Below are 9,238 nucleotides of genomic sequence, written 5' to 3'. Positions count from 1 at the left end.
TTTGAGGCCCAACTTGGACGCAAACGTTGACACTTGTCACACATCAAGTCTTGGGATGCTACTTTGTCCGCTTGTCAACATTGCTAATTTCATGCCCACTATAAACTATTATATATGGTTGGAAAGCTCTGAATGTCATATTTCTAACCCAATTAGAATCACCTTAATTGGACATCTACAACTCAAGTTATGCTCCTTTGAGAAGGACAGGGTCGCTGGCTTTGGTGTGCAACGTTTGAGGCGACGTTTGCCTCAAACGTGGTCGAAAACGCCAGATTCTGGAGGCTCAAACGCATTGTCCACCCCATACTATTATATATTGTTGGAAAGCCCTGAATGTCTACTTTCCAATGCCATTGGGGCCGTATAGTTTGGAGCTTCACAGCTCGAGTTATACTCCATCGAAGGTGTAGAGGTCAGTTGGCCTCACTGCAGGTTGACACCATGTTCGTTTATGCACATTTTGGGGCAATTTTCTCCCTCAATTTTAGTGTCCACCATGCAGTGCCATATATGCTTGGAAAGCTCTCGATTCTTACTTTCCATTGCTTTTTGAATCACCTCATTTGGAGCTCTGTAGCTCAAGTTATTCTTGTTGGAAGTATACCCCTTCAACCTGTGAGGAGCAACGTTTGACCTCGAGTTTGAGGCAAATGTTGGCGCAAACTTGGCATGCATCCAGGGTGAAATTGTGCTCTTCCTCACGTTTCAGTCCAAGTTTGAGGCAAACTTGAGCTCAAACGTGAGTTCCTTTCTTTGCTTTTTTCCATTCCCTTTTTCCTCAACCTTCTTCCAAACCTCTTTCCACCTGTCATCAATCAACAATTGTATCAAAGCTATGCTATAATCATGAGAGTTCTTCTTCTTCTTGAAATTCAAGTAATTATGGTACAAAAACTCATGAAAATGCATCAATTTATCCATGGTTGATTGAATCTAAGGAAAACATGAAATTCTACCCAAATGGCTTACTTATGGCTCAAGAAAGTGCATAAAACCTATTGAAAACAAAGGAAAAAGGCTAGTGAAACTAGGCTAAGATGACCTGTCATCACAACACTAAACTTAAACCTTGCTTGTCCCCAAGCAAGCAGTAAAACATAAGGAAAATTACTAGAAGCAGAGAAGTGTATAAGCCTTTTATTGGAAGACATTAAATACTGGTAAACGGGGTTTTTATGCATGGTATCTTAGGGATTTTTATTCTGGGGCTGAGACATCAACATTCCTTTGGATCCTTACTTGAATTACACAAAAAATGAGACTTGTTATTGCTTGGGATTTTTTTTTTCTTGGCTGAGGCTTAATGCTATGTGGTAAGGCAGCTTTTTAGAGTAAGCTTTCAGCCAACATTCCCGCCCCAGTTGGTTCAAGATGCTAGGTGTTGAAACACCCCTATGGGCTTACTTGCTCAAGCCTCTCCTTAGCACACACACATCACAGGCATTTAGCTTGTTTTGTTCATCTCTGTTTGTTCTTTGGAAATTGATACCCAGCACCTCTTTGGGTTACTAAATGCTTTGTCTCAAAGTAGCTCTTGATGGTGGACTTTCGGTTGGCAATCCCGGGTTAGTTAACCCAAGTTGCCGGGTGATGAAGCACCCCTTAGAACCTAGTTATCCAAGCTTATCTTTGTACAAGAACATCACAGGCATTTATCCAAATTTGCAGCCATTGGTGCCCAGCCTTGTGTATTTCTTTTTGCTTCTTTCTTTTGCATTTTCTTTCTTTTATTTTGGACCTTTTTCATTTGTCAAGTATCATGAAATGTAACTCAAGTTCATATCACAAAGTCATGCCAGCATTCAACCTTATTTATAAATCACCTAATGAACCAGCACATACCACCACATAATCTTATTTTGTCTCATATCATACAAGACATTTACTCTTTCTCTATTTCACAGTTATTTTTCTTTTATTCAAGCATGAGGAATAAAGCATATAATTCAAGTAAGATGAAAGTGAATCAAGCACTTAGACTAGTAAGCCATAACAACATGAAAACAAACAAACTCGCAGACAGTAAATGAATCTAGAAAGACACTAATCAACAGGGGACATTTGCACTTTCAATTAACATATTTGAACTAGAATCAGTCAGAGAACAATACAACCTCTTGGAGTCTATTTGTTTCCTCTGTGTCATCATCATTGTTGGGTTCCATGTCCTTCCTCTGTCCATGATGATGTACCTTTTCCTCCAAGAGATTGAATGACTTCCTACAAAAGATATTGAAAGTTGCTTGTTCCCCAAGAACTTGAGAGGCAGTTAGTATGCATGTATGCTTGTGATTCTGTGAACCTAAGTTGGTGTGGAAACACCAAACTTAGTTCCTTACCTACTTCTATATGTAGTAGAATAAATACATGCATGAAACATCATGTACTTTTATTAAGGAAATAAACTATGAACTAGAAAACAACTAAAAACTAGAAACATGACAATTGTTAAGCAGTTTCTCTGATGGTTTGGAGCCGATACTGATCATGCTGAGGGTGCAATGTGTTCTTAATGAAATTTTTGGTGAAACACCAAACTTAGAATCCAACATTCACCCCTTAATTATTTTGGTGTGCAACACCAAACTTAGCTCTTTGCAATACAGAGAAATCTACTCAACTCTTTTATTAAATTAGCTATGAAGAGAAAATTACCTCAGGTTGGGTTGCCTCCCAACAAGCGCTTCTTTATTGTCACTAGCTTGACATGTTGTTCTTCACTTTCTTCCTCTTCTTCGAGTTTGTTAAGAGGAACGACCTTAAGGGAGGAGAAGATTCAACTATTGTTCCTTGTCTTGGCCTTTCCTCAGCAAGCTTCCTTTTGTAAATAGCTTGATTGAGCTTGCTTGCTGGATTAGGGACACAATTGGTGCTCTTGTTAGTTGCCTTCACTTCTTTGGATTCAAGACTTGGTTGCTGTGTGATTATTGGAGTTTGATCTTCATCCAGAGCCTTTTGAATTGGTGGTTCCATGAGCTTTTCCTCTATGTACTTCTTTGCTTCACTTGAGTTTGGAATTCTTTGGTTGTCTTCCTCATTTTCTTGCTCTTCCACTTCCTCCCTTGCACTCAACATTTGACTTAATAGCATTTTCATTGAGGAGGTTTGTTGATCTTCCCAACATTTCTTCATCTCCTCTTCATATCTTTTAATCTCAGAGTCAATTGTTGAGACTTTTTGGTCCAAGGGAGTTTGAGGCGGTTGTGAGTGTTCAGGTTCTCTTGTCATCTCAAGTGTAGTTTCAGGTTCAAATATTTCCACCACCTCTTCCTTTTTCAGTAAAAATTCACTTGACTCAATAGCCTCTTCCTCTTGTTTTTCCTCCTTCTTCGTTGCACTCAACAATTGGCCTAACTGCACTTCCATGTTTTTGAGGGAATTCTCTTGTTCTTTGTAGACTTTCATTGTCTCCTCCTCATATCTTTTGAACATGGACTCAAGCTTTGAGAACCTTAAGTTGTTCATGGAAGTTTGTGTGGGTGGTGAGTTTTGAAAGGGGCTTTCTATTGAAGCTCGGTCAAGTGATGATATCTTTGGATGAATATCATATGGAGCATTAGAATTCCCTTTCCAGCCACCATTAGAATCATGACTTTCATCATTTTGTGGTGGAGGAAAATATCCCATATGGTTTTCTTGCTCATCTTGTGTCTCTGAAGCAAATCTCCATGAATTGGAGTGCTCAAAATTTGTATTTTCTTGGTGATATTCCCAGCCACCATTAGAGATTGGTGATGGTGGGTGATATCCCATAAAATTTTGTTTGACCATAAGATGAGTTGAACTCCATTTGTATTTTGTAAACATCAATAAAAATTGAAATCATGTCACAGAGAAAGAATTTTTTAGTGAGGCAATAGCTCAAACACCTTGCTATCAACTTAAAACAGAGAACAAAAACAAAGAAAATGCTTGATCTAGACTTCTATCCCAATTAATCATTGTCAATCTATTTCAATCCCCGGCAACGGCGCCAAAAACTTGATGGTGTTTTTTTTTTTGGAAAAATGAATTTCGAAAACACCTAAAACTCACCGGCAAGTGTACCGGGTCGTATCAAGTAGTAAAACTCACTTAGAGTGAAGTCGATCCCACAGGGATTGATGGATCAAGGAACTTTAGTGGGTGATTAGTTTAGTCAAGCTAACATTGAGTGAATTGTGTGAAATGTAGTCAACAGAAAGTAAATTGCAAGGAATTTAAAAGATGCAGAAAGTAAAATTGCAAGTAACTTAAAGAACAAGAAAGTAAAATAGCTGAAACTTAAATTACAAGAGATGTAAATTGCATTAAATATAAAGGGGAGTGGGTGTTGGAAATTAAAGAAATCAATAGATCAAGCAACTGGAAATTTAAATTGTAAGAAAGTGTAAATGTGCAAGAAATTAAACCAAGCTAAATGTGAACAGAAATGTGAAATTGCAAAATGTAGGAGAGGAAATTGAAGAGGAATGAAACAGAAAGTAAAAATGCTTGAAGAATTAAAAACAGAAAATAACTGGTGCTAAATTGCAGCAATTAAAAGAATGTTGAAGATCTTAGGGGTGGAAGAGACTAGAAAACAAGTCTAGATCTCAAATCCTTCCTTGATCCAACAAGAACAATTGCAAAATGAAAATGAAAAAATAAATTGCAGAAGAAGAACAAGAAAAGTTGCAAATAGAGAATGAAAACAGAATTCCTTCCACTCTCAATCCAAGATTTAAAACAAAAATGAAAATTAAAAAGAGAGTTCTCTAATCCTACTACTCCCTAGTGGAGCTAGCCTCCTTAGTGAAATGAAACTAATGCCTTTATATAGGCTTTTACCAAATGAAATTGAAAAATAAAAATAATATTTACAAAAATGAAATTCCTAATCTAACTTCTCTGTGTGCCTTTGAGTCATGTGGGCTTTGTTTGCTTTGGAGTGGAATTGGGTTGAAGATGGATCCGGATGGTTGCTCTTGGACTTGGGAAGAAATTCGTTTGCAATTTGGACTGCTGGTGCTTCACGTTTGAGTCAACGTTTGAGGCAAACATTGACTCAAACGTCTTCGTGAAGGATTTATGCAGAACGGCCTTTTTGCTGTCATTGGCGTTTGAATCCAAGTTTGAGGCCCAACTTGGACGCAAACATTGACACTTGTTGCACATCAAGTCTTGGGATGCTAATTTGTCTGCTTGTCAATATTGCCAATTTCATGCTCACTATAGACTATTATATATGGTTGGAAAGCTTTGAATGTCAGCTTTCAAACCAAATTGGAATCACCTCAATTGGACATCTACAACTCAAGTTATGCTCCTTTGAAGATGACAGGGTCGCTGGCTTTGGTGTGCAACGTTTGAGGCGATGTTTGCCTCAAACGTGGTCGAAAACGCCAGATTCTGGAGGCTCAAACGCATTGTCCACCCCATACTATTATATATTGTTGGAAAGCCATGAATGTCTACTTTCCAATGCCATTGGGAGCGCATAGTTTGGAGCTTCATAGTTTGAGTTATACTCCATCGAAGGTGCAGAGGTCAGTTGGCCTCACTGCAGGTTGACACCATGTTCGTTTATACACATTTTGGGGCAGTTTTCTCCCTCAATTTTAGTGTCCACCATGAAGTGCCATATATGCTTGGAAAGCTCTCGATTCCTACTTTCCATTGCGTTTTGAATCACCTCATTTGAAGCTCTGTAGCTCAAGTTATTCTTGTTGGAAGTATACCCCGTCAGGCTGTGAGGAGCAACGTTTGACCTCGAGTTTGAGGCAAACGTTGGCGCAAACTTGGCATGCATCCAGGGTGAAATTGTGCTCTTCCTCACGTTTGAGTCCAAGTTTGAGGCAAACGTGAGCTCAAACGTGAGTTCCTTTCTTTGCTTTTTGCCATTCCCTTTTTCCTCAACCTTCTTCCAAACCTCTTTCCACCTATCATCAATCAACAATTGTATCAAAGCTATGCTATAATCATGAGAGTTCTTCTTCTTCTTGAAATTCAAGTAATTATGGTACAAAAACTCATGAAAATGCATCAATTTATCCATAGTTGATTGAATCTAAGGAAAACATGAAATTCTACCCAAATGGCTTACTTATGACTTAAGAAAGTGCATAAAACCTATTGAAAACAAAGGAAAAAGGCTAGTGAAACTAGGCTAAGATGACCTGTCATCAGTGCGCGTGATACGAACTCCTCGAGCCACGCGTACGCGTCAAGCATGCGTACGCGTCAGTGGGGTTTTGTGATCACCACGCGAGTCCATCAGCTTATGCGCACGCCAGTCTCAGCTACAGACGGCCACGCGTGCGCGTCGCCACCAACTTTTCCAAAGCTTTATTCTTCATGTCCCTTCCACTTGTGTATGCTTCCTTTCCATCTTCTAGGCCATTCTTGCCCTATAGATCCTGAGTCCACTTAACAAACATGTCTCGACATCAAATGGTAATGGAAGAGGATTAAAATTCAGTATTTTTAAGGTTAAAGAAGCTTTTTTTAAACCATGAAGCATAATTAGGAAGGAAACACAAAAACATGCAATTTATATGAATAAGTGTGAAAAATATTGATAAAACCCACCAAATTCTACACAAGATAAACCACAAAATTGGGTTTATCACCAATCCTATATACATTTATTATTTTTTCGATTACACAACATTATATGAGTTCAAAATGATATTCAAGTCAACTAAACATGCATACAATGACACTACAAGCTAAAGCACAAGTACAACAGCACCAGTTACACTTGAATACTCTTGATATATATATCAGACACATATACCTGTATTTTATTTTTATTTACATAACATCATATGAGGTCAAAATTTCACTAGAAGCACCAGTCACATTCGAATTCGATGATATACACCCAAAAATTGGCCATATACACCCAAATATGAGTTCACTTGAAATACAGTACAAAGTTTATATGTATACATACTCACTTCCAAACATGCAAACATGCCCAAAAATAGATGAAAAAGCACGTTAAACCATTCACTAAAAGTACGTAAAACCGTATAAGCGACTTGAGCAGTTTCACCAGAATCTTAATATCTACTTTAAACCAAGAACATAGAATTAATCTACTTAACAAAAGAGAAATACAACAATATAATGCTTCGTTTTCAAAATGTGAAAGAGAAATCTGAAAAACCTAGAAGATTAGTGAAACAGTACCTTGAATAATGTTTCTTCTTTCTTTTTTGTGTTTTTTTTATGGAGATATAGATGTTTGCTTGTTGATTTTGTCGACGGTTGGCGAGGAGTTTAAAAGTTTCTTCAGAGTTTTTGAATGTGCCTTAAATCTCGACGGTTACTGTTTTGATTAAGGAAGAAGAAGAAAGTCGTTCATAATGGTGAGTAGCACACTTTGAAAACGGTTGAGTGACGTGCATGTTTAACACACTTGAGTAGGGTGAGAGTAGTTTTTGTTGGGTTTGGCCCAACTTGTAGGACTTGTAAGCCAAAAAGGTTTGTATGTGTAGCATGAATGTAATTTAATATTTTTTTTTACATAAAAATCAGTTTTATTTTAAATTATCATCAAGTTATATAATAATGTTATATTTTTTGATAACCAGCAGATAAGATCAGATACCCACAGGTTAAGAACAGGTAGAGTTAGGATTGGAATATTCTCAACCCGTAGGTAGAGTAGGGTTAGATTTATATAAAAATCTCAACCCGGGGATAGAGTTACAGTTTGATCCAAATTCTATCCTACCCTACTCATTGCCTCCCCTTAATACTATTTTAAAATTTGAATTAAGATAATGAAATTCCCAGGTAAATAAACTTTTAATTTTTCTTTAACCTAATTGTATAATTTGAAAAAAAAAAGTGATTTTCGGTATTTCTCAATATATAAGGTGATTTTGGAAATTCAAAAAGCATTGGAGTCAATTTACATTTTTTCTAATTTAAAAAAAATATTAAAAAATTATCAGAATTTATTTTTTTTGTTATTATTTAATTATCAATTCAATTATTTTAATTTAATTCTTTTAGCCTACTAATTCATCAACATACTTTATCTTATATTTTTAAATATTAATAATTAATTAATGACCAAAAATAATAAATTATGATAATCATCTAATATTTTTCTTTCTAAAATATCAACTTATTGAAAAAAAATTATTTTTAAAATAAAAAATTTAGAAATGAAATACACTAGAAACAAATTGTTATTTTTAAGAAAAAATTCGCTTTAAGACAAATTCTTAAAACACTAATTTATTCATCACTCTTTTAACAATTTATTGGAGTGAAACGTCTATGTTCCATGTTAAAATAAATTCTCAATTTACTACATTAAATTGTATTACATCATTCTACGTATTTATATGTTAATATAAATGATTTTCGATCAATAACAAATAGGTGTCGAGATGGGATCTTGGACCACATAATTGTTAAGGGTATAAAAAGAATTGACCAAGATCGAGGTAACAAGAATTAGACCGATCAATAATAGATAAAATTATTGGTTTATTGATTTATGGTTCTACTGGAATTCAATCGAAATTTAATTTATTTAATTAAATATTAAATAAAATTATTAAAAATTTTATATTAAATTTTAAATATATAAATTTAATAATTTTAACTTCATAAAATTTAAAATTTTACAATTTTACATAATAACTTATTCATAATTTAATATTAAAAGTTTACAAACAACATCAAACATCAAAAAATGCACATAGTGACAAACACATAATGTTCTAATATCAAAAGAAATATAAAAAAATAAATTTTCAACTAATCAAAGGCACAACTCATTAAAAATCATAATCGTCATTAAGTGTTTTAATATCTCCATCATAAACAGGTAATTCGAAGCCACCATCTTCAGAAGTACCACCAAAAAAAGCCATATTTGAGGAATCAATCACAACATCAGGCATATCCACATCAACTTTCACATCTCCTCCAGCTAATAAAATAATAAAAATCCAAGAAAAAACCAAAGTTAACACTTGACAACATATACCATTAGTGAATGAAACAAGTTTTGCTATTTCACTCACCTTTAAGATATGAAGGCATAACATTATTAGTGTATATTAAACTTTCAATGCCTTCATTGTCTCCATTAGTAAACTCAGGATCATCTTCATCCGCCATTACCCAAAAATCTACCGTGTCACTACTTTGAATGTCAATTGGATCATAATTATTCTTCTTGCGATACAACATCGATTGAAGGCATAGATTATAAATCACATAAACAATGTCACTTAGCCTTTAATGC

This window comes from Arachis ipaensis, chromosome B8 (genome assembly GCF_059453495.1).
Source record: "Arachis ipaensis isolate K30076 ecotype BB chromosome B8, ASM5945349v1, whole genome shotgun sequence".
In the NCBI taxonomy this organism is placed as follows: Eukaryota; Viridiplantae; Streptophyta; class Magnoliopsida; order Fabales; family Fabaceae; genus Arachis; species Arachis ipaensis.
Note: the sequence above shows the minus strand (reverse complement) of the source record.